The 27,880-nt window shown below is 41.6% G+C and overlaps 1 protein-coding gene across 11 annotated transcripts in view; it reads left to right on the plus strand.

The window, feature by feature from the left end:
- Positions 1-27,880, plus strand: part of ptprsa (protein tyrosine phosphatase receptor type Sa) — a 312,838-nt gene that overhangs the window by 83,607 nt on the left and 201,351 nt on the right. The window lies entirely within an intron of this gene.

A 27,880-nucleotide genomic window follows, 5' to 3' on the forward strand; every position in this document is an offset into this window, starting at 1 on the left:
ATTCTTGAAATGTCGCTTATGTAAGTTTTGGCCACCCCTGGCTTCTGTTTTAATTATTATTGTCATGAATGAGTCCTCAGTACCCACTGGAATGACCTTTCCGAAAACAATGGTATACATGGAAAGGAACATTCCGATCTCTTGTCTACATGCGGCGCTATAGTCAAACAGAATAGCGAATAGGGCATGCCCAGTAAAACGTAAACATCAACATCACGTGATACTGACTTCTTTGAGTTTTTCTTTCACTTGTTGGAATAACTCCGTATTGCCAGTTTTTCGTCGGTCCAGTCCTGAAATTTAGTTTGGATCAAAAACAAACTTTCCGCATCAGTCCAGTGCCGATTGCTCGCCTCCATTTTTAAAACTGTTTTAAAACAGAAGAAGAAAAACACCACGAAGAAGAACGAACCCTGACAACTTTCCATTTGAGAGGGTACAAGATACCTCAATCGGATTGAGGAAAGGAATATTCCACCCTTGGGAATCCGATCATATATTCATTCGGATTGGCACTTTTCTTTCGGAATGAGATGTATACAAAGGTTAAATTCTTTCCGTTGGAGCAAATAAACCGAATGCAATTGGAATATTTGGGTCCTTGTATATGTGGTTAGTGTCTTATTCTGTTCTAAGGAAATCTCCAATGGTCTTTCTGTAGTTCTTACAGGTAATGGCGATCGTATGCTGACAGAAATGGTTTCGTTTCATTGTCTTAACGTACAATCTGCACTATTGAACCCCATAAAAATGTTTCCAACCTGTGAAAATATCAACTGTATGAGTTCCTAAGACTTTCTGATCGTTGTGCGGTATCATTTATCATTCCATATTTTTCTCACTGTTTTGAAAAGTAACTTTTGTGACTTTTTGCTAAAAAGTTTTGACACAGCCCCAGGGTAGTCTTTGCCATGTTTTTTTTTTTTTTTGGACTTTTTTAAAGCTACGCAAAATCCAAGTGAGTCCAATTTGAATTGCAATGGATCTTAATTTGATCATAACATTTAATGCTTAGCCTTCCCCGGGCTACACACAGCCTTCCCTCCAACTGCATGCTGTAAAAAGATGAACGCAACTCATTTGGTGTGAGCTTGATGAACAGTCATTTTATCCTGACGGTAATTAAAACAACAGGAAAAATGTCTTGGAATGGAAAGAAGTCTGTAGTGGTATGATCTATTTTTTTTAGTACAGTCGATTTTCACTTTTTAAGGACTTATGTATCAAAACCGACAGAAAATGGCAACGAAAACACAGATGAGTGATGCACCAATAACTGCAAAATGACCGTAAAAGTATATTCGGGATTCTCCAATCAGGGTTTTATGTTGCCGTAGCGTTGAAAGGCATGTATCGGCATATGCTGATCACCGATTTTCACAGAAATTGTCCGAAACTGATCGAACAGAGCATCCCAAATGTATCGGTACTCCCCACTCATGAATGATAATAATAATAATAACAAAGATGTTTGATGGACAAATAGACGCAGAATCAGAGTGTAATTAACCTTTAGCCTGGTCGTCAATCTGTGTATCCGTGTTCCACACTCCTTGCCTGTTGCAATTCCAGTAACGACTTGTGGTATATATTAACCTGTGTTCATTTGCATCAGTTTGCTGAAGCTGAAAGGTAACGTTCTCGATTTACCGCTTGATCTACGTTCCTACCCTCACCGATATCAGCTTTGGCTATGACTAAAAGTACGTAATTGTGGCTACATGCCTTTAGAGTGGCTGGGATCTTCCTTTAGAGATGTTGCTGACATCCAGGAGAAACCATTAACCAGACGGGGTGGCTTCAGTGTCTGGTCAGGATGCCTCCCGGACACATCCCTGGGGAGGTGTTCAAGGCACGTTCTACTGGTAGAAGGCCTTGGGGAAGACCCAGGACACACTGTAGAGACTATGTCTCTCAGCTGTCCTGGGAACGCCTCGGGGTGTGCCGGGAGGAGCTGGATGAAGTGACCGGGGACGGGAAGCCTGGGCTTCCCCGCCCTCGGGTAAGCGGTAGAAGATGGGTGGGTGGTGTTTACCATGTATCGAGGTCGGGTTGACTGCTGATGTTAGTGTTTTGTAGCATACACTACCGCTCAAAAGTTTGGGATCACTTGCAAATGTCTTTGTTTTTCAAAGAAAAACACATTTTCATGCATTTCACAAACAATTTTTTTCCATTTCACAAACAATGAAAATGAATGAGATGATTTTCAAAGACGGATGTAGATTTTTGCATAGAGGCCTACTATCAACAACTGTCAGTCCTCTGCATCATTCTCCTGGTATGGCTGCTAATCCAAGTTCATTGTTTTATAAAGCTAATAGATGATTAGAAAAGCCATCTAAAAATCTCAACTAAAACTAAAATCTCTTACCATGCTGTTAACGACTCCCTTCAGAGAGTAGCACAAACTGGGTCTAACAAGGACAGAAAAACGCTGCACAACTATGCAAGAAGAAACAAAGAAACAAACAAGAATTATTCCATATGATCGGTGTCGGAATCGGTCAGTTTCACTCATGGATGATTGGTATCAAAATGGGCAACATAAATCCCTCGTATTTACAAAGTCATAAACAGATTTTCCGTGCTCCAACTACACAAATATTCCTTGTATTGACTTGGAATCCTATATCGTGGAAATTAATTTATCGCTGGCAGGTCTGTAACCAATTAATTAAACTAGGGGTGACTGTAATCACGAAAGACAAAAAAAAATCCTTAGCGATAGCACAAACTGGGTCTAACAAGGACAGAAAAACGCTGCAGACAAATATGTGAGAGTGTGTAGTTTAAGACAGGTGGTCACCTGGCAGCTGCACTAAATAGTAGCCGTCAAACACCAGCGTCAGTATCAACAGTGAAGCGGCCACTTCAGGATGCTGGACTTCATAGCAGGACTGCCAAGGAAAAGCCAGATCTGAGACTGGACAAAAACATTTCCAAGTGATCTCAAACTTTGGAGCGGTAGTGTACGTATGTGTGGAAGATCCAACTGTATTCGATTCGTATTTGGTGATAAAGCAAAGGTCGGAAGGTACGGAATATCAGTTTTAGGAGTGATGTATAAAACTCTTCCATCCAAATGTTGACAATTTGACATTTCAACCCATAATGAAGGTTTTTACCTTTCAGTGTTACTCCAGCTCATCCGTCTTACATTCCAGTATTCAGTCAGCCTGCTAGCTCGTATAAATAAAGCCATTTGTCTTACGATGAGAGTCACATGTTGCTTGTCCTTCACAATAATTAAACATCACGTACACGTCGATGTTGCACGTCAAGTATTGTTCCGGATTTTTAATGTGCCCTTAATTGAACAATTTATCACTCCTGATCACTGTCAAATAAGTAGCCAAAAGAGACTAAAGGGAATAAGCTGTCGAGCCGAGCGGAACCGCTGTGTCTGTCACAGCGCCATCAACAATGCAATTTTGTTTCTTTAATCTCATTTCTTGATGAAAAGAAATAGCAGATCAATGCATTTATAAGCTGCAGCCTTGCAGGCAGAGGTAATGAAGAGTGGGAGAGTGAGAACATTACATCCTTGAAAACTTGTTTTATTGGGGGAAAACTTTTGATTCCTCCCCAGAGCTCCTTCCCTTGGAGTTGGAGGAAAAGCTAATTGAATTGTGAGCTGGATGTGATGCCTTTTTTTTTTTTTTTTTTGGTTAACCCGCCCTCAAGTTAACATCAGGCTTCAAGTAAGGTCCTCCTCTGGGTTTTCAAATTCATTTTCTTTGCATTTATTACTTTCACTGTTTGTTAAGTTTCTTCTACCTCACTAGAGGCATGTCAAAACTCCATTTTTAATAGGATCGAAGGGGCACAGAGAGGGCGATTCTACTGGCTGACAGATTGTAGATATGCCGGCTTTCGAGTGAGCACACTTAACTTTTGACTCTTTTCATGCAGTTCTGTACTTTGCGCTTCTTAACATCAAGTGCATTTTTGACATTTTGACATAGAACATACTCGACGGTCCGACATTATATTTATACAAAGCAAGTGTCGGGCTTGATACTGTAAGAGGTTTTTATTGTCAGACTTGACTTGACACTCGCATGTTCAAAATACAGCAAATTAATCTGTTCCAGAAGGTCAGACTGTAACAAAATCAAATTTTCTCGTATTGTTGTTGTTTGTGTCAACATTTCAGCTTTTTGTCATTGTTCCTTTTGCTCAATTTTTTTTTTTGCATTTCCATTTTTTTTGTTTGTTTCTGAACAAACATGGCATGAACATGCATCAGATTACAATTGAGTAATCAGTAAATCAGTTCCCAGTTCCATATGTCCAAAAGGAGTAGGAAGAAGCAAAGCTTATTAAAATCCTACCCCTCCATCTGGTACTTTTACAATCAGTAACTGTTACATTTGTTCACTTCCTGCTTTCCAAATACAATTTTTTTTAAATTTTATTATTATTTTTATTTTTTACTGTTTTTTATTTATTGCGGGTTACGGGCATGGCGAGGGGCAAGACGCATGGGCGGGTTCAGTGGACAAAATGCATGCTTGTTGGTTGCTCTCCGGTAAGGGAGAACACTTATGTGATAATACATTGTTTTTCTAATATTCTTGCAATCGACCAGTACGTAACTGTGTTAGTTAGTAAATAACTACAGTCAACTGCTGATGTTGTAGCATAATGAAACTACATTTGGACTCACTCAAAGTGTTTATAATATGACAAGATGTGCGCCACTGGAAATATTTTGCCATCAATTTTCAAAAAAATTGCTAACCGGGGGTTTTGCTAACAGATAGCATTGCCAAAAAAGCTAGTCTACATTACCTGACTGGTGAAAACAAATGTTCCTATAATAAATGATAGAAATCATAAAGTATTCATTTACTTTACACGCAATGTTTACACTGGCTAACTTCAAAAGGGTTCACATCTGGTGCGATGTCATGCATGACAGGCGGTTTACGCAAAGACACGGATTTTTCCCGATTATACTTCCCAAGTTGGACAACTTCAAGAGCGTTATACTTTAAAGGTTCCACAGTCGAGAATCAATTTCTTATGGTTTTAGGCTTCCACATTTCTGGTTACACTTTCCTCCTCCCCTGCCATTGTTTTCTTCATTTCAATCAAATCCAAACTGGGGGGCATTTGGGTGGCATCAAGTGCTTTGTAATTAGTCACAATGCATTTGATGCGGATACACGGCTAATAACAGCCGCTCTGAAGTGCGTGTTGTCGCGGCGAGGAAAAAAGAAAATGATGTGCATGAACAGCGTCGCTGTTGCACTCACAGATAATTGTGTTTATTCATTTTAATTAGCCCATAGAGCTAAATCAGTGCTCTTCCAGTAACACGAGGTGCAATTAGTGTGGTTTTGAAAATGTACTTGTACAGCGTGGCGGCGTCTTCTTCTTTTTGTGGATTATTCATTCTTTGTCATTCGCTGAAACACGGGGTGCTGGAACGGTCATCAGACATTCGTAACAGGCTTCGGGCTTAAAGGCCATTTGCACACAGTATGCATGCAAAAAAAAAACAACCATGTCGCTCATGAAAAACAAATGCCTAACAGGCCCGCTCAGTCATTGGGAATCTGCATTTGTGTTATTATGACACTTCACATATCGTCTACTAAAACACAACTATTACTCTCATATGATGAATGGAAGCTCTGTTTGAAATGCTTTTTATTTGATTTCCTATTGATATAAATATACACTACCGCTCAAAAGTTTGGGATCACTTGGAAATTTGTTTGTTTGAAGTCCAGCATCCTGAAGTCGCCTCTTCACTGTTGATACTGACACTGGTGTTTGACGGCTACTATTGAGTGCAGCACAGTTGTGCAGCGTTTTTCTGTCCTTGTTAGACCCAGTTTGTGCTGCTCTCTGAAGGGAGTAGTTAACAGCATGGTAAGAGATTTTAGTTTTAGTTTAGATTTTTTTGATGGGTTTTCTAATCCTCTATTAGCCTTATAAAATGATGAACTTGGATTAGCAGCCATACCAGGAGATTGATGCAGAGGACTGACAGTTGTTGATAGTAGGCCTCAATGCAAAAATGTACATCCTTCTTTGAAAATCATTTGAATAATTTTAATTGTTTGCGAAATGGAAAAAAAAATTGTTTATGAAATGCATGAAAATGTGTTTTTCTTTGGTAAACAAAGAAATTTGCAAGTGATCCCTAACTTTTGAGTTGTAGAGTATGGTATTTGATTAATGGTTTTGGATTTTAAAACACACAGTTGTGCAGCGTCTTTCTGTCCTTGTTAGACCCAGTTTGTGCTGCTTTCTGAAGGGAGTAGTTAACAGCATGGAGATTTTACACAGTTGTGCAGCGTTTTTCTGTCCTTGTTAGACCCAGTTTGTGCTGCTCTCTGAAGGGAGTAGTTAACAGCATGGTAAGAGATTTTAGTTTTAGTTTAGATTTTTTTGATGGGTTTTCTAATCCTCTATTAGCCTTATAAAATGATGAACTTGGATTAGCAGCCATACCAGGAGATTGATGCAGAGGACTGACAGTTGTTGATAGTAGGCCTCTATGCAAAAATTTACTTTCTTCTTTGAAAATCATCTGATTCATTTTCATTGTTTGTGAAATGGATACAAATTTTTGTTAAATGGGAAAAAAATGTGAAATGCATGAAAATGTGTTTTTCTTTGGAAAACAAAGAAATTTGCAAGTGATCGGTAGTGTATTTTATTCATCCAGATAGGAAAATGAAGGAAGTTGGTTGCTCGTGTCAGTGAAATATTATGTACTGCGCTCTTTAAGTTCATTTCACCAGTTACTTCAGTCGCAAACAGTTGCTAGATTCATACTTTTCCATAGTTAATTTCAAAAGTACAGGTATTGCATGATGCCATAGGCCTGCAAGTCATGTCACATTTAAATAATTTTGCCCACTGAGGACAAAAAAAAAACTTTCCAATAAGGTTTTTAAAGGGTGGACTAACTCTTCTTGCATAATTGTGTACAAATCCTATAAAGTACATTTTTACACCCCTGTTCATGATATGTGTCCATGCCAAAATAGCCAAAGGGGGTCAAAGAGGAAAAAACAGATGATAGCAGTTTAAAACAGAATCAAGGTTAAACATGTAGAAGCTGTCGGGTCATTTTTATTCCATAGACCTACATTTTCACCTTGGCCGTAGGGGTAGAAACATGAGACGGATGGCTGGCAGAGGGATTACCAAACATTCACTCAGACTCCTGTTGGGTGCTCCGGTCTAAAATTGGTAGCTTGGTCCTTAGCAGACCTCTCTGGAAGTGTGAAATAGCTGTACACCCACTCCTAGTACACTCCGAAAGTAATACGCTCTCATACACTGCTCTTAATTGAAATCCATAATGAGGCGGTTCTGTGGCTAAACTCAAACAAGAACCTTAAACAATGCACAACGATGAGCCAATTCAAGAAACAATACAAGCAATTGAAGTTTGCTAAATACAAGGATGAAGAGTCTTGAACCAGTCATGATGTGACTGACACTTACTACGGTACCCATTATGTCGTTGTATGGTCATATCACCTCGTACTTCAGTACGTGACAAAAAATTAAAAAAATAAATAAAATAAAAATTCATAAAAATTACTCAAATAAACGAAATATTATATTAGGAAAGCAGGAAGTGAACAAATGTAACAATTACTGATTGTAAAAGTACCGGATAAGATTTAATAAGTTTTGCTTCTTCCTACTCCTTTTGGACAAGTGGAACTGTGAACTGATTATGGGATGCACTCAATTGTAATCAAATGAAATAAAACCATTACCATTACCAAACTCAGGTAATTTGGGGTTTGAATACAGGACAATTATTTAGCCTACTTATTATGACTTTAGAGTTGTTTTCAACCAGGGCTGCAATTAATGAGTATTAATCGAGTTAGTTAGTTAATCGGTTAGGCCAAAGATGGGCCAAATCAAACAGTTAGTGGTTAGCTCTGCAACATATCAGTAGCAAAAATGTTTGTTCAAAGTCAAAAGCTGATATGTGTGAATATTTTGTTTTGATTAAAACACACATTTCGTACTTCGCCTCTAATGGATGACTAAGGAAATTAAAAAAAAAATCTGAGGAAATGTACTTTTTTCAATAAAAAAAAACAATCAAATACCACAATAGTTGCAGATCAGTTGGATTATAGATTAATCGTTGATTAATTCTTGCAGCGCTGCTTTCAATCTTGATTTGCTGCTCCTTCCTTAGCGGTTCCTAACCTTTTCTATTCCCTGCAACATCCGTAAACTCTTGTTTGTGTTGTATGTTCCCTCTCACACCAGTCCGCCTTTAAATCATTCGTCTTCATTCACTTCTCCGAAGATTGGTACATTTTCATGCTGTTTCTTAAAAATACTAACACAAGTGACTGTTGTGTACTTTACACCTCGTAGTACATTGCGTTTCTGTGACCAGTAGGTCAGGTTCTGTACATATTGGATTTCCTCCATGTCATCGAAGCATTGGGTAAATTGTAGTACAGTAAAGTCTCGTTATATCGATATCGGTTAAAACGAATTACTACTTATTACGATACTATTTTCATTTCCCGGCAAATTTCTAGTCTTTTATGATGTAATTAGTTCCGTTAGTACGATACCTGGTTATTATGATAATCCGGTTACTAGGATGCCCTTTTCATCTCCCACCAGCCAATTTGGTCTGCTTATATCGATACAAAAGCAGCTTAAATCTTTGCTTAAGGATTTCAATACCAAAAAAGAACACGGCGAACGGCTGCTTCCAGTCAACTTTATTTTTCACACTTCCACTTGCAGTTTGGCGCAGGATCGGATATATGGATAGTCCGGTTATATCAGTATTTTTTCCGACTCCCGAGAATATCGATATAACGAGACTTTACTCCTCTGATAGTTTTTCTACTACAGATACAGAATATCATGTGTTTATGTGTTATCTGCTTTTGGGCAGGCATTGCAAACAGTGTCTTCTCCTCCAGTTTTTAAATTGTGTCTTGGGTTGCAGCTTGGCTCCGCTATCAGATGTTTGAGGTGAAAAGCAAGGCTTAGTCAGAGAATTTTCTGTCAAGTTATTGGGTACACAAGTGAACCAGTACACATAAATACACTAATCCCTGTCAGACTTTGTAGTAAAGCCTCAGGGAATACATTGACACACTGTCACCTTCCCTGCTTCCTGCCCCCTTCTCTTGATACCCCCAGCTTTAAAAGAAATGAATCAGCTCCAGCTCTGCTAATCTACTTTTTGATGTGAAGCAGGTGCAGACCCGCGACGGAGCGCCGATACTCCCCCCGTTGCTCTCAATATCCCTCAAGAAATAGCACACTTAAACAAATATTGTGCAAAGTTTTTTTTTTTTTTTAAAGCTCATGAGAAAACGTTGACTCCTTTACCTCCAGCTCTAATCCCAGTTAATTTGAACTGATTTTGCTGAGAGGTAATTAACCGCTTCTTGGACAGACATTAAACGGGGGTGGGTCTAGTTTGCTTGCTTTGTCTGCGACTCCGCCGGTCGTCTCCTCATCCCGGCTGTCGAGCGGCGTCTATGTTAAGCGTTAATACCAGCTGGCCTCCCCCAGATTCATGTGCAGTGTTGCCCATGGGCGGTCTGCCTCCTCCTCCTACTCCTCCTCAAGGAAGCCAAGTCTGGCAGGAAAGGTTGTCCTCTGCCCTGGCAGTGTGACCCCCGTGGGCTTTTATGTGGCACTGAGTCGGGGGCTATGAGGACCCCCTCTGCTTCTCTTCTTTTGCCTGATTGGCCAGAGCAGGTTGCAGTTAGCTCATTTAAACGCCGCTCATGCAGGCCGTTAGATGGTGCACGCCATCCTGTTGAGCCATCTGCATGAAGTGCGTATCTGGAAAGCAATTGCCCCAAACCACGTCTCTAATTTTAGCCTCTTAACCCGCGTGAGGTAATAAACTTTGAGCTTTGCCAAGACTAAGTGCATGACAGCTGAGTAGTAAAGAAGGTCACATGTAAGGTCCGCAGACCGTAACGGGCAATCTGTCCATCAGCAGGAGTGTGTTTTGTTTGAATTTTCATTTTCAAACTCTCATGGTCACGGTCAGCTGAGCATATGTTTGGTCTCAATGTGACCGACTGTTGGTGGGAGGGTCCAGTTTGAATAGTGGGTCAGCCACTAGTCACTTTTTTATTGTTTACAATTATTCTCTTAGTCCATTCATTCATTCATTTTCTACCGCTTGTCCTCACGAGGGTCACGGGTGGGGTGGGGTGCTGGAGCCTATCCCAGCTGGCCAGCCAATCACAGGGCACATATAGACAAACAACCATTCACACTCACATTCATACCTATGGACAATTTGGAGTCGCTAATTAACCTAGCATGTTTTTGGAATGTGGGAGGAAACCGGAGTACCCGGAGAAATCCCACACATGCACAGGGAGAACATGCAAACTCCACACAGAGATGGCCGAGGGTGGAATTGAACTCGGGTCTCCTAGCTGTGAAGCCTGTGTGCTAACCACCCGGCCGCTGTGCAGCCCTGGTTCAGTATATTTTTCATCAAAATAGTAGTCATGCCAAAATGTTGTGTTGCTGCTGGATGTTCACGGTATCCGAGTGATACTGTTGTGGGGGTGCTGGAGCCTATCCCAGCTGTCTTTGGGCGAGCGAGGCGGAGTATACCCTGGACTGGTTGCCAGCCAATCACAGGGCACATATAGACAAACAACCATTCACACTCACATTCATACCTATGGACAATTTGGAGTCGCCAATTAACCTAGCATGTTTTTGGAATGTGGGAGGAAACCGGAGTACTTGGAGAAAACCCACGCATGCACAGGGAGAGATCGCCGAGGGTGGAATTGAACTCGGGTCTCCGAGCTGTGAGGCCTGCGTGTTAACCACTCGTCCACCGTGCAGCCTCATATTATGATTATTCATTAATTCATTTTCTACCACTTATCCTCACGAGGGTCGTGGGGGGTGCTGGAGCCTATCCCAGCTGTCTTCGGGCGAGAGGCGGGGTACACCCTGGACTAGTGGCCAGCCAGCCAATCCCAGGGCACATATAGACAAACAACCATTCACACTCACATTCATACCTTTGGACAATTTGGGGTCGCCAATTAACCGAGAATATTTTTGCAACATGCAAACTCCACTCAGAGATGGCCGAAGGTGGAATTGAACCCTGGTCTCCTAGCTGTGAGGTTCTGCGCGCTAACCACTTGACCGCCGTTGATTAATCTTAATAATCTTCAAGCCCTAGATGGATCAAACCAATATGAACCAAACACAATTAGTGTGATTGAGAACCTGAAATCAGAGGGTATTTCTATTTTTCAACCAAAAAAAATTGATGACTCAAATCCCGAAGTAGTGCCAATTAATTACACAATCGATTAACCATCCCTTCGTCAATTAATTGGTGCATTTTGTAATCCTTACTTCATACAGGATGACACCACTGTGTGTGTCGCCTTTGCTGCCATGTATTTTCATACAGATTGGTAAAAAAAAAAACAATGGTGGTAAAACCGTCCAAGCTATTGGTCGTTGCCATTGGTTCTATTGTTCCCGTTCTTACATTTGCACAGCTTCAACTTTTGAGACATCTGGCGCTATGTGTGTGTTTGGGGAGGGGGTAGTGAGAGGGGGGGGGGGGTACTCAGCTGCCCTTAGGGGTGGGAGGTGAGCAATGGGGACTACAAAGAACATGTGTATGCAGGCTGAAGGGGTGTCATTGTGTAGAGAAAGGGAAGTGGAGTAGCCAAAGAAGAGTATGCAGATAATTGATGGATATAAGTAAGTGTGTGTGTGTGTGTGTGTGTGTGTGCGGGACGTAAACATTGGCCTCTGGCAAAGACGGAGACGGAACAAGAGAGGGCACCCGCGGAGAGGATTCTTGCAGAGAAGGGGGTGGTGAAAGCAAGCAAGGGAGAGAGTGGGTAGGAGGTATGGGATGCATCAGTCAGTGCCAGCCGGGGTTAAGGAGGAGCAACTACCTGCCTGTCAGGCTGATTGTTCATACCTATGCATCAGGGGATACGCGTCCCGGTTTATGAGAGATGGCGTGGATTCAGTATGTGGGCCACTTAACCACAAAAATGGCCGCCTGTGGAACAGAGCCAGGATCGTATTGTATGCAGATGCCACCGTCTCCTTCTGTCGAGATGCTTGTTCCCATGCTGTGTTGTGTGTAATCCACATTTCACCCTCTCTGTATGTGATTTGGCTTATTGTGTGCGTTTATTTTACATTAATAAATTCCCGCTACAACAAAGCCCCTTGCATTTGAAAAAAGCCCAATCGTGAAGCCTCGTCAGTAATTACAACTTCCACAGCCTGAGCCCATTTTCAAACAGCACGCTGCCTCGTCTTTCAGTGAGATGGAAACAAAGCTTACGTACATCAGTCTGGATGCACAAATTACAGTGCACCACTGGTGCATAAAAGAGAAAGAAGACAGGGAGAATCCACCAGAGGCGAAACGCATTGAAGATCCTCTCACTTTTCCACTGTGCATCTCATAGCCGGGAAGAAAATGTTTGTGAAGCGCATCGCAGTGGAGCGCGTAAAAACCTTCTCTCTGCTTGGGAAGGCAGAAGGTGACATTCATATGTTATTGGATTGGAACTGACAGGAAACGGAGGGGGCCACTTTGCATTTTCTTTTCGGTGCGAAGAACATTTAGCTCTTTCGATGCTATTGTGTTGTGTTTTTCTTTATTTTTTTTAAACAATAATAGACAATTGGACTCAAATATATATGCTTGCTGTTTGCCGTCTTTATTACATCCAGCAGGTGGCGCCGTTGCGAAAAAAGCATACAGCGTGTGCAGTTATGTATTGTTAGTATTGTTTTGGCCTTTGAGTAAAGCTACAGGATCTATGAAAAATAGATTTATTGTTCTTGCTGCTGTGCACATTTTGTATTTTTCTAGGCAAAATACGCTACTAGCTTAAAAAAATTAGGAGATAAGACAAGTTCTTTGAGAATAATGATAAAAAATCCAAGTAGACAAATCAATAATTTCTAGAGAAATACAGTAAAGTCTCGTTATATCGATATTCTCGGGAGTCGGAAAAAATATCGATATAACCGGTCTATCCATATATCCGATCCTGCGCCGAACACCAAACAAGAACACGGCGAACGGCTGCTCCCAGTCAACTTTATTTTTCACACTTCCACCACCAGAGCGCAGCACACACACCGATTCCCGCACTTCCTGGTTCACAGGTCATGCTCAACCCACCCCACATAGCTGGCCAAACACATGCCTGCAACAGAAGAACCAACGAACGCCAGCATGTACATATGAAAAACAGTGATTATTGCAAGCGATAAAAAGATATCTGAATACAACACAATTAAATACATGTATTTGTACGCTTGTGTCTTCGTTGGAATAGGTGTGTATGCTATGTCAGTTGGTTCTTCTGTATCGATATAAGCAGACCAAATTGGCTGGCGGGAGATGAAAAGGGCATCGTAGTAACCGGATTATCATAATAACCGGGTATCGTACTAACGGAACTAATTATATCATAAAAGACTAGAAATTTGCCGGGAAATGAAAATAGTATCGTAATAAGTCGTAATTTGTTATAACCGATATCGATATAACGAGACTTTACTGTATATATCAAATTTTAACAGAACAATACATTTCCAGATACCAAAAGCTACTAGAATCAGGTGGTAAGCATGTGGAGGACTTGTTTTGGCCTCCAGCAGAAATAAATATCTATTGTATATCAGTGCATAATTATCATTAAAATGAGTAAAATCAAATGGAATATTGTCCCTAAACAATAACAATTGCAATAAATTCAATTTGTTGTCAGTTTTTGTTAGATTATGAGACCCAAATAATTCACGGCAGACACACAAGTCTGACAGAAGCTTTGTCAAAAAGCTAATCCTGAATGAAAAGTTTATGTAGGCTTTGGTAATCAGAGATAGCGTATTTGAGGAAATAAGCGCCATCAGTGGGAGGGGAGTCACTCCATCAACTGCTTGCATCCCTTTGTTTGCGGATTAAATCCATAGCAAAATAAAGCCATTAAAGGTTTAATATCTTGCTCAAAAATATGTCATGAATGGCAAAGTTCTTTGTATTGTTTTCTATTAGGTTATTGTTTTTGACACCAAATTGCAAGTGATTAACTACACAAGCAAGTAACTATTTTCACTGTGTGGCTGTGGATATCTTCTACCAGATGGTCAATTGACACAACCGCTGACTTGTGGTCCCTAACAAGTTTTCAGGAACATGTCAACAGGATTATTATGGGCTCTCATCAACCACCCGCTGTGGGAGAGTCACTGTAACCCAGTTACATCAGTGTTGCATCCTAATGGATTGTCCCAATTAGTACTTATATGTCGAGCTTCGGTCAGTAGAACACATGAGACCGTTAACTGAATTTGTGGTTTTTGGTCTAGGTGTTTGGAGATTTGGACTTTTGCTGAATAGTGAGGTTGAGTAATGAAACTTAATGAAACTTGAACTTGAAATGATGTCTGGTGTACTAGTCTTCAACCCAATGGAGTGACAGTTTGAGAATTATGAAGTTGATCCGCAAATGATGAATCGGAATGTTTTTGGCCATTGTTGTATAAAATAAGCTGATTTGGTTGTATTCCATGGACAAAATCAGGATTGTTGCTGTAGGTTTTGCACCATCAACTATCGTCTACTACATATAATTGACATGAAGATCTCTTTCAAATAGAAGCGTGGCCGCTATGAAGTTGTTTTGCCATCAGACAGGCTAACAACCTATTGTTACGCAGGACAGTCATTCAGAGGACCGCATTACCACCCCTGGGGGACACACCCACAGGGACATAAACAAGGAAACTCCACGGCTCAAACAAGCGAGAGCTTTGCCCCCTTATTCCACCATTCCCATGACCTGAATGATTGGGAATCTATACATAGTATGAAGATACCACCTCCGCACTTCCACACACAAGGCTTCTCCTTCGACGTTCATTATCTTGAAGCCCCGAATCTGCTGTCTCAACAGGGTGGAGGTAGACGAGGAAGCAGGGTGTCTTGTTTTGGGGGGGGGGCATGGATAGATATAGTGTGGAAAGAGGAAGAGTAGGGAACAATGAAAGAATAAAGCAGGCAGGAGGGAGATGGAGAGTTCAGTTGAAAAACAGGAGGGAGACCATGAGCAGAGGGTCCCCCATTTTCATGGAGATAAAAGAGCACTAATGCATTTGAACTAGTGCCCTCTAGGGATGCACCATAAGGGCAAAATAGGCGGGAGCAGATTGGGGTTTAGTGTTTTTTTTTTTTTTTTTCAACTACAGCCAATATGTCATTTAGATGCACGGGGGTGCTCCCAATTCTGCAATCACCAAAAGGGCCACGGCCTCACGTTCCAGCTGCCGCTTGTTCTGTCTTTGCCAAGACTTGGATACCATTTGATGCCAGAAGAGATGTGCCCAACTGGCAAGGCCAGAACTACATTTCCATCCAAACCAGATCATTTATTTCGCCAATCCACCATGTTTAAGTTTTCTTGTTAGTATATTATCGGATTTGTTTACAGGTATGTATTGTTTCGGAAGTATGAGTGACATTGTTGTTATGCACCCGTATTGTTTATTTGGGAATTTGTTTCCTTCTGTCATGTCCTTATCGCCGTATCAGTCGCTTCTGAAGCTCGTGTATTTGGAATTGCTTCAAACTTGTTTGCCTAAAGCTTGCACCTCGACACCCCAGCTATCACTTTAACAATGTGTCACTTTACCACACCGAGAGACCAACAGCTGCCTGTGGCATGCACCTCGTGTGAAGGTAATGGTTTGGGCTCCAGGCTGTGAGCCTATCCTGTTAATAATGAAGTGCGCCCCCATCCCACCCCCACCCCCGCCCAGGCCCCTATTGTAAATCACAGTTGGGTCTTGTTTTGGCTGGCGCCTTTGGAAGACTTGCATGGGAATAGCATATGTTACATGGGAAGGACTCGATGGACTGCAGAGAGAACCGAAGAAGCTTCATATCTAGATGATGGATTGTAGGGTTTGAGTCTGGATTATAAGGGATCTGAATATTAAAATGGAATTTACGATCAGTTTATAATTTATGATCAGTGGAACTGTATATTTCTTTTGTATACAAAAGTTTGGGTTCACTTGAAAATGTTTTTGTCCAGTCTGAGATCTGGCTTTTTCTTGGCAGTCCTGCTATGAAGTCCAGCATCCTGAAGTGGCCGCTTCACTGTTGATACTGACACTGGTGTTTGACGCCTACTATTTAGTGCAGCTGCCAGGTGACCACCTGTCTTAAACTACACACTCTCACATATTTGTCTGCAGCGTTTTTCTGTCCTTGTTAGACCCAGTTTGTGCTATTGCTAAGGATTTTTTTTGTCTTTCATGATTACAGTCACCCCTGGTTTAATTAATTGGTTTCAGACCTGCCAGCGATAAATTATTTTCCATGATATAGGATTCCAAGTCAATAAATGGAATATTTTTGTAATTGAAGCACGGAAAATCTGTTTATGACTTTGTAAATACGAGGGATTTACGTTGCCGATTTTGATACCAATCATTCATGAGTGAAATTGACCGATTCCGATACCATATGGAATAATTCTTGTTTGTTTCTTTGTTTCTTCTTGCACAGTTGTGCAGCGTTTTTTTGTCCTTGTTAGACCCAGTTTGTGCTGCTCTCTGAAGGGAGTAGTTAACAGCATGGTAAGAGATTTTAGTTTTAGTTACAATTTTTAGATGGGTTTTCTAATCATCTATTAGCCTTATAAAATGATGAACTTGGATTAGCAGCCATACCAGGAGATTGATGCAGAGGACTGACAGTTGTTGATAGTAGGCCTCTATGCAAAAATCTACATCCCTCTTTGAAAGTCATCGTATTCATTTTAAATTGTTTGTGAAATGCAGGAAAAATTGTTTTTCTTTGGAAAACAAATAAATTTGCAAGTGATGCCAAATTTTTGAGTGGTAGTCTCCATATATATCATATGTATAAGGTCATTTTTGCTGCCATGTAAAGACTATGAATTTGTAGATTCTGTGTTTTCCAACTGTCTGTGAAGCCGCAAACATGTCAGGCTGAAAAGTTGTGTGTGTGTGTGTGGGTTTGCGGTGCTGCACGGCTACACTCGCTGATATTCTTCCTGCTTCATTTGCTGCTATTCTTTTGAGGTGCTTGCAACTGACGGTAACCATTTTTTTGTTTCAATCAAATTATGTAAATGGTTAATACAGAAAGTTGACGAACATAGGTCAGTCTTTGAAGTCTGACATTTTAACTTTAAACACATCACTCACATCTAAGTGGGGGATTCTCACCATATACCAAACCTCTGTTCCTCACTCTCATTTGAGTATAATTTATGGCACATAAAAGGAGTTTTGGGAAAACACCGTAAAGCTGTATCTGTAACCCAAGATGACTGTTTACATTTGTGTATTTTTGTATCAGTGACAGCTTGCAGGGCCTACGCGGCTGTGCATATTTCCTCTCAAGGACGCCTGCAGGCTGAGGCTCTGTGGTGGTTGGTGGCTTTTTTTTTTATTTTTTTTTTTTATTGTCAACGAGATGAGCTCCAGACATCCTCAGCGGTATGTGGAGTCATGGTTTGATTAGTTTGACCTCAGCGGTTTAAGGTTAAATATAGAATCTGGGTTGGTATTTGACATTGTCGGTGACGAAAAAGAAGGCTGCATATATTTTTGAGGAAACGTACAATTTAAAAATACCCATAAAAATGTAGTTTTAAAGCACTTGCGACAATGGAATCTGAGGAAAATGACTAGTCTTTAAATATCCGTTTCTAACAAACTCCCACTTGGATGCTATGATGCATGTGTCCCCACTCGCTGTAGTATGAAAGTATGCAATACTTTGTGACCAGGGGCAGTAAACATGAATGGTGAACAATAGATAATTGTGCTGCATTCTCTCCAAGGGGTCAGAAGAGCCAAGACTTCTATCAGTTTGGTGCGTCATCCTGCTTCTGTCTCAAATGAATTTACCGTTACATTTTCCTGTTTTCATCTCCCGGCATCAGCTCACCACTGCAGAGCCCCCAACAAGTCTTGTTGTCAAGGTGACTTTGGCCTCTAGTCCTCGTGGCTTCTATTTATCTGCTGGCTAAACAACACTGTAATTGACTCTCAAATAGCAGACAGAAGGACACAGTGACCTTCAACGGGCCCACAAGACACAATTAAAATTTACATTTTTTTCGACACTGCAGATTGGATCCAAAGCACTTAAGATGCGTTCAAGAGTTCAAATCAGTGTCTACTTGCATCTTAATGCACTACAAAGTACAGCCCCCTCGTGCAGGCAATTTGCACTTTGACTTGGAGTGTGTGAGATATTTTTGGTGATCCCGCTTGATCTGAGTTGGTGTAGGTTATTGGATGAGGCGATTGCATGTGCTTGACCTGCGGGTACAGGCGGCGGGGGCGGCGTGGGCTCACAACGACAGGCGCTGATACAGGAGGCTTGGATGAATGGAGAATAACGTATGCATGTGTGCAAGCTCTGCACACGGGATGATTGTTTTCAAATCCAAGAAATGAAGCCGAGAGAGGTGAAGGCAGCGGGAAGAGGACGGAAGGTACACACATATTGTTCCTTGGAGAACTCTCTTTTTCACCATGACTCGGCGTAGGAGCAGATCCTTTAATATGCTCAAGGATACTGTCGTGACTTTTGTGAATGAGTTTTGTGATTTCTGCGGGTGCGAACTGAGGAGCATGGCTACATGCAGAGACATGTTTTCGATGTTTCGGCGAAGGAGCAGATCCTTTAATATGCTCAAGGATACTGTCGTGACTTTTGTGAATGAGTTTTGTGATTTCTGCGGGTGCGAACTGAGGAGCATGGCTACATGCAGAGACAAGTTTTTCATGTTGTTTCGGCGTAGGAGCAGATCCTTTAATATGTTCAAGGATACTGTAGTGACTTTTGTGAATGAGTTATGTGATTTCTGCTGGTGCGAACTGAGGAGCATGGCTACATGCAGAGACAAGTTTTGATGTTGTTTCGGCGTAGGAGCAGATCCTTTAATATGCTCAAGGATACTGTCGTGACTTTTGTGAATGAGGTTTATGCTTTCTGTGGGTGCGAACTGAGGAGCATGGCTACATGCAGAGACGAGTTTTGGATGTCGTTTCGGCGTAGGAGCAGATCCTTTAATATGCTCAAGGATACTGTCGTGACTTTTGAGAATGAGTTTTGTGATTTCTGCGGGTGCGAACTGAGGAGCATGGCTACATGCAGAGACACGTTTTCGATGTTTCGGCGAAGGAGCAGATCCTTTAATATGCTCAAGGATACTGTCGTGACTTTTGTGAATGAGTTTTGTGATTTCTGCGGGTGCGAACTGAGGAGCATGACTACATGCAGAGACGAGTTTTGGATGTCGTTTCGGCGTAGGAGGATATCCTTTAATATGCTCAAGGATACTGTCGTGACTTTTGTGAATGAGTTTTGTGCTTTCTGTGGGTGCGAAGTGAGGAGCATGGCTACATGCAGAGACGAGTTTTCGATGTTGTTTCGGCATAGGAGCAGATCCTTTAATATGCTCAAAGATACTGTGGTGACTTTTGTGAATGAGTTTTGTGATTTCCGCGGGTGCAAATTGAGGAGCATGGCTACATGCAGGGACGAGTTTTCGATATTGTTTTTCGGCGTAGGAACAGATCCTTTAATATGCTCAAGGATACTGTTGTGACTTTTGTAAAAGAGTTTTGTGATTTCTGCGGGTGCGAACTGACAAGCATGGCTACATGCAGGGACAAGTTTTCGATGTTGTTTCGGCGTAGGAGCAGATCCTTTAATATGCTCAAGGATACTGTTGTGACTTTTGTTCCTTGGAGAACATGGCAACCAGCTACTGTATGTCAAGAACACTCCAGCCTGTCCTCTGTCTGCCTTGGGGTCTCTCTTAAGGTAATGCCAGCCACCCAATGGACGAAGCTCATTTCGTCCGCTTGTATCTGCAGTCTCATTCTTTCAGTCACGACCCAAAGCTCATAACCATAGTTGAGGGTGGGAACATAGATGGACCGATAAATTGCTTTGCCTTCCGGCTCAGCTCTCTTTTTCACCATGACTCTCTGGTACAGGGACCACATTACTGCGGATGCTGCACCTATCTGACTGTCGATCTCACGACCCAGCCTTTCCTCTCTTCTGAACAAAACCCCCGGATACTTGAACTCAACCTGAGGGAAGACCTCATCATAACCTTTTCTGGGTGAGAACCATGGCCTCGGGTTTAATGACGCAACCAGGACCCCATCATCCGCGGATAGCGTAGACAAAATTCTAAGGCCTCCACACCGGACGTCCTGAATGCCTTGATGTGCCGAGGAATTCATTCATTCATTTTCTACCGCTTATCCTCACCAGCGTTGTGGGGGGTGCTGGAGCCTATCCCAGCTGTCTTTGGGTGAGAGGCGGGGGTACCCCCAGCCACTCACAGGGCACATATAGACAAACAACCATTCACACTCACATTCATACCTATGGACACGCATGCACAGGGAATTGAACTCGGGTACCCTTGCTGTGAGACCTGGTCACCAACCACTCGTCCACTGTGCATCCTCAATACTCATTTATAAATTGAATATTTTCATAACCAGACCACAAACAAAAATCCACTTACAACTTTCTAAATATAGTTTTAACATTATTAGAGATATAAATGCTTAATTTAAGCCAAAAATAAGTAACATTATGTAAATATGCACACATTCAACAAACTCCACACAGAGATGGCTGAGGGTGGAAGTGAACTCGGGTCTCCAAGCTGTGAGGCCTGTGCACTAACCACTCCCCACCGTGCAGCCTTGCCGAGGAATTCCGTCCATAGACTATATCAACAAAGGTCAGCCTGGATGGCAACATATTCGATCATAGAATGACAGGCATATGATCACGCCTCAAAGGTTATTAATAATAATGGACACAAAAAACCCAAATTACACAAATGTCAAAGGCACAGCACCCCACCTCTGCGTGGCCTTGAAATGAGTTAAAGGCAACAGATGTAAAGGACCTCAGCTGAGAAAGACGACAGGTGATCTGAGGCGCTATGCACAGATGAAGCGAGGCTTGATTCAATCACGCTTGCACCTGACTTAAAGCTTTGAACCATCGAGAGCCTGTTTGATTTGAACCTCAAACAAGGCGACATCGCACAGTATCATTTGACTTGTCGGGACATGTTGTTAAAATCATTTTCTTGCCATGTTTTTCTCAGTTGACACCTCAGTAAATCATATTCTCCTCGGGTTTCATCTTTTCGTGGCACCGGACTCATCACCTGGCACTCCACAGGAACGCACATGACACCTCTTGATGGTAACTTTGTTTTCTGCAATCCTGCCAGCAAATGTCAGCGCTGCTTTTCCGCAGAGCTCCCTCTCCCATCTCGTTGCTCCTCTCACAAATTGCGGTTGCAACCTTTTTAAGTCATACGCGAGGTGTCGTTTGGAGATGCACAGTGCACATCACTCCCAGCATTGATGATGCATGGTGACTCACAGGCAGTGACTGTCACCTGATGCTGTCATTCCGCCGTTGTTCGTGTGTCAGCTTGGATTTCACAACAAGCTCCAATTTTGACAAAGAGAGACTGAACCGTGTGGTAGAGTCCCTTGGAGAGGACCCTTGAATGGATTAGTGCGGATTTGGAACACCTAGGAAGAAATTCAGATTTTTTTTTGTCAGTTTTTCGGAGCAGATCCTTTAATATGCTCAAGGATAGTGTAGTGACTTTTGTGAACTGAGGAGCATGGCTACATGCAGAGACAAGTTTTCGATGTTTCGGCGAAGGAGAAGATCCTTTAATATGCTCAAGGATACTGTAGTGATTTTTGTGAATGAGTTTTGTGATTTCTGTGGGTGCGAACTTATGAGCATGGCGACATGCAGAGACAAGTTTTCGATGTTGTTTCGGCATAGGAGCAGATCCTTTAATATGCTCAAGGATACTGTAGTGACTTTTGTGAATGAGTTTTGTGCTTTCTGCGGATGCGAACTGAGGCGCATGGCTACATGCAGAGACAAGTTTTCGATGTTGTTTCGGCGTAGAAGATCCTTTAATATGCTCAAGGATACTGTAGTGAGTTTTGTGAATGAGTTTTGTGATTTCTGTGGGTGCGAACTTATGAGCATGGCGACATGCAGAGACAAGTTTTCGATGTTGTTTCGGCATAGGAGCAGATCCTTTAATATGCTCAAGGATACTGTCGTGACTTTTGTGAATGAGTTTTGTGATTTCTGTGGGTGCAAACTTATGAGCATGGCTACATGCAGAGACAAGTTTTCAATGGTGTTTCGGCATAGGAGCAGATCCTTTATTATGCTCAAGGATACTGTAGTGACTTTTGTGAATGAGTTTTGTGAACTGAGGAGCATGGCTACATGCATAGACGAGTTTTCAATGTTGTTTCGGCGTAGGAGCAGATCCTTTATTATGCTCAAGGATACTGTAGTGACTTTTGTGAATGAGTTTTGTGATTTCTATGGGTGCGAACTGAGGAGCATGGCTACATGCAGAGACAAGTTTTCAATGTTGTTTCGGTGTAGGAGCAGATCCTTTAATATGCTCAAGGATACTGTCGTGACTTTTGTGAATGAGTTTTGTGCTTTCTCATCTCTGCATGTAGCCATGCTCCTCAGTTCGCACCCACAGAAATCATAAAACTCATTCACAAAAGTCACTACAGTATCCTTGAGCATATTAAAAGATCTGCTCCTACACCGAAACAACATCAAAAACTCGTCTCTGCATGTAGCCATGCTCCTCAGTTCGCACCCACATAAATCACAAAACTCATTCACAAAAGTCACTACAATATCCTTGAGCATATTAAAGGATCTGCTCCTACGCCGAAACAACACTTTTGTGAATGAGTTTTGTGATTTCTGTGTTTGCGAACTGAGGAGCATGGCTACATGCAGAGACAAGTTTTCGATGTTGTTTTGGCGTAGGAGCAGATCCTTTAATATGCTCAAGGATACAAGGATTGTGACTTTTGTAAATGAGTTTTATGATTTCTGCGGTTACCTACAACAGCAGCCAATTGTTAAATTTAGCCCTGAGTTGTGTGTCAATAAAACACATTGCGTGCAACATTAAAATATGGCGTTAAGACGGAAAAATATCCCTCCCAAAGTTAGGTCAACTGTACAATCTAATTAAGTGTACTTAAGTGTTTGAGATTGTAAGAGCATGTGATTCGGGGCAGGGACTGCCAGACATAAATAACATTATAAGCTTCTAAGGGTTGGACAGAGGAAAACAACTTTACCGTAGAGGCCTCTGTTGCCCTTAATGTTATTTTGCATGCCCACAAAAATGTGAGTATGGGCGTGCAAATTCTGTGTAAATTTGCTTTTAGTTTTGTCCTCTTAAGTCCTTTTTAATTTGACTCCCAACCTCAAGTTGTGAAATTCTCGTGGCTCACTACAGCATAAACAAAGCATATTTAGCATAATTGCACCTTTGGAGTAGGCTTTTCTTTTCTAGGCAAGGTATTGATTTTCCTTCGCTCCCGTTCTACTCTTTGTTTTTTCTTCATGGCTTTTTTTTTTTTTTTCACATTCCTGGAACAGAGTGTGTGCTGCTCGTGCTGCTTCCCTTTGTCTGCAATTTTCTTGCATTTCCTCATCACTCTCCTTGATGGATGGTAAAATGGCATGAATAGGCCTGGATTACTGTAGACAAAATAATGTCACAGCACAAGAAAACATTTTTAGATTTTCTCAAAATATTTTAGGAATTTTACGATATTTTTCGATTTTTTTTTTTGTTTTTTTTGTTAAAATCTTTTTTTTTTTATGTGAACCCCCGATATCACTTTCTGTTTGTCTCTCACTCAGCTCCTCCAGCACTGGAGCAGTCTTATTTACAGTATGTCCTAAATGGCTCATTATGTCTAATATATTGGCGAATACGACAGTAAAGGTAGGGGTGCTATTTTTTATATAGAGGGATGTCATATTAAAAAAAAATATTTAGAAGGTTGTACACAGGTTTTTGATACTCTAACTACAAGACTCTTCCATTTAGACAGCAGATAAGGAATCCTGAAACCAATTAAACGGGTGTTTACTGTATATACAGGTCTTACTTTATATATGGGTCTTTATATGTACCCTGTCATCGACTGGCAATTAGTCCTGGGTGTAGTCCTCATTTCTCCCAAAGTCATCTCTAGAAAAGGTTCCAGCCATTAAAGGTTTTTTTTTTTTCTTGTATTTTTTCTGCAGTAGCTGCAGTATTTACACTCAAAAGGTTGCAATCATTACTTTGACTGTTCAGGAACACCTTGAGAAGCTATATCCAATCTTAGCACAAACAAGCACTCAAGCTAAGCAGATTATATTTTAGTTGCTTAAGGTTACTGTGACCCGACGTCTTGACTTCTTCGGGAAAGTTCCTCCAACCTCAGACGCCATGAGGCGCTTTTACATTCAAAGTTGAACAACATACATTGCAGTTATCCAAATTCCCAAGAGTTGTAAGTGAGAGACTATTCTAGCGTCCTGTTCATTTTTTGAGTTTGAGCAAGGACGACGCAAACCATCCTGATCATTACCAACCACACTTCATGTTCAGGCAAGACATGAGACCACGGCACACATTATAAAACCGATAAGAGGATGCCAGACTCCATTTGCAGAACCGGTAGAACGTGTGACTGATGCTTTCCAGCTGTGTCCGCAGCAGCAAGAGTGGACCGCAAGGTATCGAACAATGTGCTGCGTGTCAGATTTGGTGAGGTGTTGCGTTACTTTATGTCACAATTGATGAGCAAATTGACCCGCAAGGAATCATCATCATTGTTGAATTTTGACAGTTCAGCTTTCCGTTAAGATATTGGATAAACTGCTCTACAGTAGTGGATCCCAAGTATCTTGCTTTATGCAGTGGAGTAGATAAGGGCCTTCCTAAAACTGTTTCCAAGAGTTCCAAGACTTTTACAATCAGTAACTGTTACATTTGTTCACTTCCTGCTTTCCTAATATAATTTTTTTTGATTAATTTTTATTTTTTTAATTTTATTTATTTTTTAAAAGTTCCCTGAGATCATATTTTTATTGGATGACATTTTTAGCTAATTGCTTATTTTTAGTCTTATGCATTATTTTAGCTGTTTGAAGATGAAGTATATCAGCAAGTTGAATTATTTGTGATTTTTAGAAATAAGGAGTTAGTATGATCTCTGTAGGCGCCATTATGAATTATCCTTACTGACCTTTTTTTGCAGTACATTTAGGGAGTGAAGATTGCTTTGGTTGATTGTAATGGTTGTTTGTCTATATGTGCCCTGTCATTGGCTGGCGACCAGTCCAGGGTGTGCCCAGCCTCTCGCCCGAAGAAAGCTGGGATAGGCTCCAGCACCCACCGCGACCCTCATGAGGATGAGTTAGTATGTTCTCTGTAGGCGGCACTATGAATTATCCTTACTGACTTTTTTTTGCAGTACATTTAGCGAGTGAGGATCGCTTTTATAGTTATTAACCCATATTTCCTCACAAGATATAAGATATGGTAGAACATAAGTATGCAGTTGAATGACCGGGGTGAACCCAAGACTTATTTTTATCTATGCTTGACAAAATAATCTAGACAGGTCCAAAAACCGACGCTAGGTTCTTAGTTCTGTATCCAAATTGCCCAGTCAGAATGGGACCACTTAACATTGTGCTGACTAAATACAAGGGTTGTGGGGGTTAAACCCATCCAGTGTTTGTTCTGACTGATTCTGACATTTGCGGTCTCACATGCAGTTTTTTGGTCTAATGTCCAGTTGAGGTTGGCAGCGCTTGTGTGAATGGGTCTATTCAGAGTGGGGGTGTGGTGCTCTCGAATTTGAAAAAACACAGCCATGTACTCTCTCCAGCCAACCGTGTTTTTACAGTATGAATAGGCTCTCACACGTGTTCACGTTTATAGGGGCCTCATCAGCTGCAATTCATACCTACCTTCAAACAGCTGAACACACACACTTGCTATTTTTTGATGAGGGAGCAAAGAGCACAGCAACAGACAGATTAAAGTCTTTTCTTTTTGAAAAAAAAAAACTTAAAACGTCTTATTTCCGTCTCCTTTTTTTTTTTTATCTATCCTTACCAACTTTCCTTCATCCTGCTGGACTGGATATAATATTCATCTCATAAGCTGAAGAGCAGAGAAAAGGTTTCAAAATGAAGCATGAACCCCTCCTCACCTGCTTTGCGTCAAAGATAAAAACCGTTAAATCAGCAGATACCCACTTTTACCTTTGAGACGGTTATTTCTCGAGTTTCTTGTAGCTTTCTTTTGGCTCCACTGTGGGTTATTTTGCAGCCGTGATCAATATGCATTAGCATCATTAGCAAAGAATTACAGATGACCTTGACTTTGGGTTCCAGCTTCTATGCTAGCATGATGCAAACAGGGAGATTTTGTCATTAAAAATGCGTAACGAGTAGAGTTGGACTTACTGTGCGCTAACTGGGAAATTTATGTCTTTTGTCAAATCTTATGTCAAATCTCTTTGTAAATTCGCAAAGTAATGCTAGGAGTCCGCTGGGCCGGCGCCAGTTGGTGCCAGTTCACGCTGTAGTGGCTCGCTGTGGCGCCGAATTAATATTCGCTTGGCATGTTGTCGTTATGCAAACCACTATGCGGCAATCATATAATTTTTGGCGCAAACTGGCACCAACTTGCACCGGCTCAGTGGACTCCGAGCATCACTGGCGCAACTTGGCTCGTGCCATTACATTCCAGTGGATTCCAATAGGCACATTGTTTGCGACGTTTGGTTCCACTTGGTGGACACTTTGCACTGATTGCTTGTTGCCAGTGGCGCGACAAAGATTTTAAAGATTTTGAAATTTTTTTTGCCGTCATGACGGGCCACCACGAGCCAGTTGGGAGGCAGTTTGAGCCACTGCAAGCCATTAGGCACCTTATTGGTGACACTATGCGCCACAGCAAATTGCATTGGAGCGAACTGGCACCAACTGGCGCTGGCTCAGTGGACTCCTAGCATCATTGGTGCAAATTAGCTCGTGCCATTACATTCCAGTGTATTCCACTAGGCACATTGTTTGCGACATTTGGTTCCACTTGGTGGACACTTTGTGCCAATTGTTTGATGCCAGTGGCGCGTGACAAAGATTTTAAAGATTTTGAAATTTTCTTGCCGTTGTGACGGGCCACCACGAGCCAGTTGGGAGGGAGATTGAGCCACTGCAAGCCATTAGGCACCTTATTGGCGACAATAGGCACCATAGCAAATTGCATTGGCGCGAACTGGCACCAACTGGCACCAACTGGCGCCGGCCCAGTGGACTCTTAGCATCAACTGAAAAATTAGGTTTTGATACTTGATACTCAACGTGGGGTCAAAATCTCAATAAACCACAGGGTCGGGCTTTGTTTGCCAAAAGTCGGGCACCGACGTTAGCTACCTCGTCAGCCATTATGGCCGCATTGTTGTCATCGTCGTCGGTCGACATTGTACTCCTGTTGAAGGTCACCGGATGCGGAGATGTGATTGAGACGGAGACAGGAGTTGAGGATAATTACAATAAATGAAACTTGATTAATGTATTTTACTTTAGTTAAAGTTTTGACATAACATTCAATTGAATTGACATCTTTCAAAACGACACATGAAACCGGGATCGTACCATCAGAACCTGGTACCGTCCCATGAATAGATGCGATGTGGATTTTATTACATACAGTAGATTTGATTTAAACACAGTTGACAGTTTCATTCGAAATGAATATTATTGTTGGAATTGTGATTGTTTTGTAAAAACGTTTTTTATGGTATGAGATGTCGGAAAAGCCTTATAAGCTAAATGGATGGCGAGCACGCAACAGGTTGAAGTCAATGCCGCCCCCGGGTATTCAAACATGCT

This window comes from Doryrhamphus excisus, linkage group LG4 (assembly GCF_037039965.1).
Source record: "Doryrhamphus excisus strain RoL-2023G ecotype Guam linkage group LG4, RoL_Dexc_Guam_v1.1, whole genome shotgun sequence".
NCBI classification, from domain to species: domain Eukaryota; kingdom Metazoa; phylum Chordata; class Actinopteri; order Syngnathiformes; family Syngnathidae; genus Doryrhamphus; species Doryrhamphus excisus.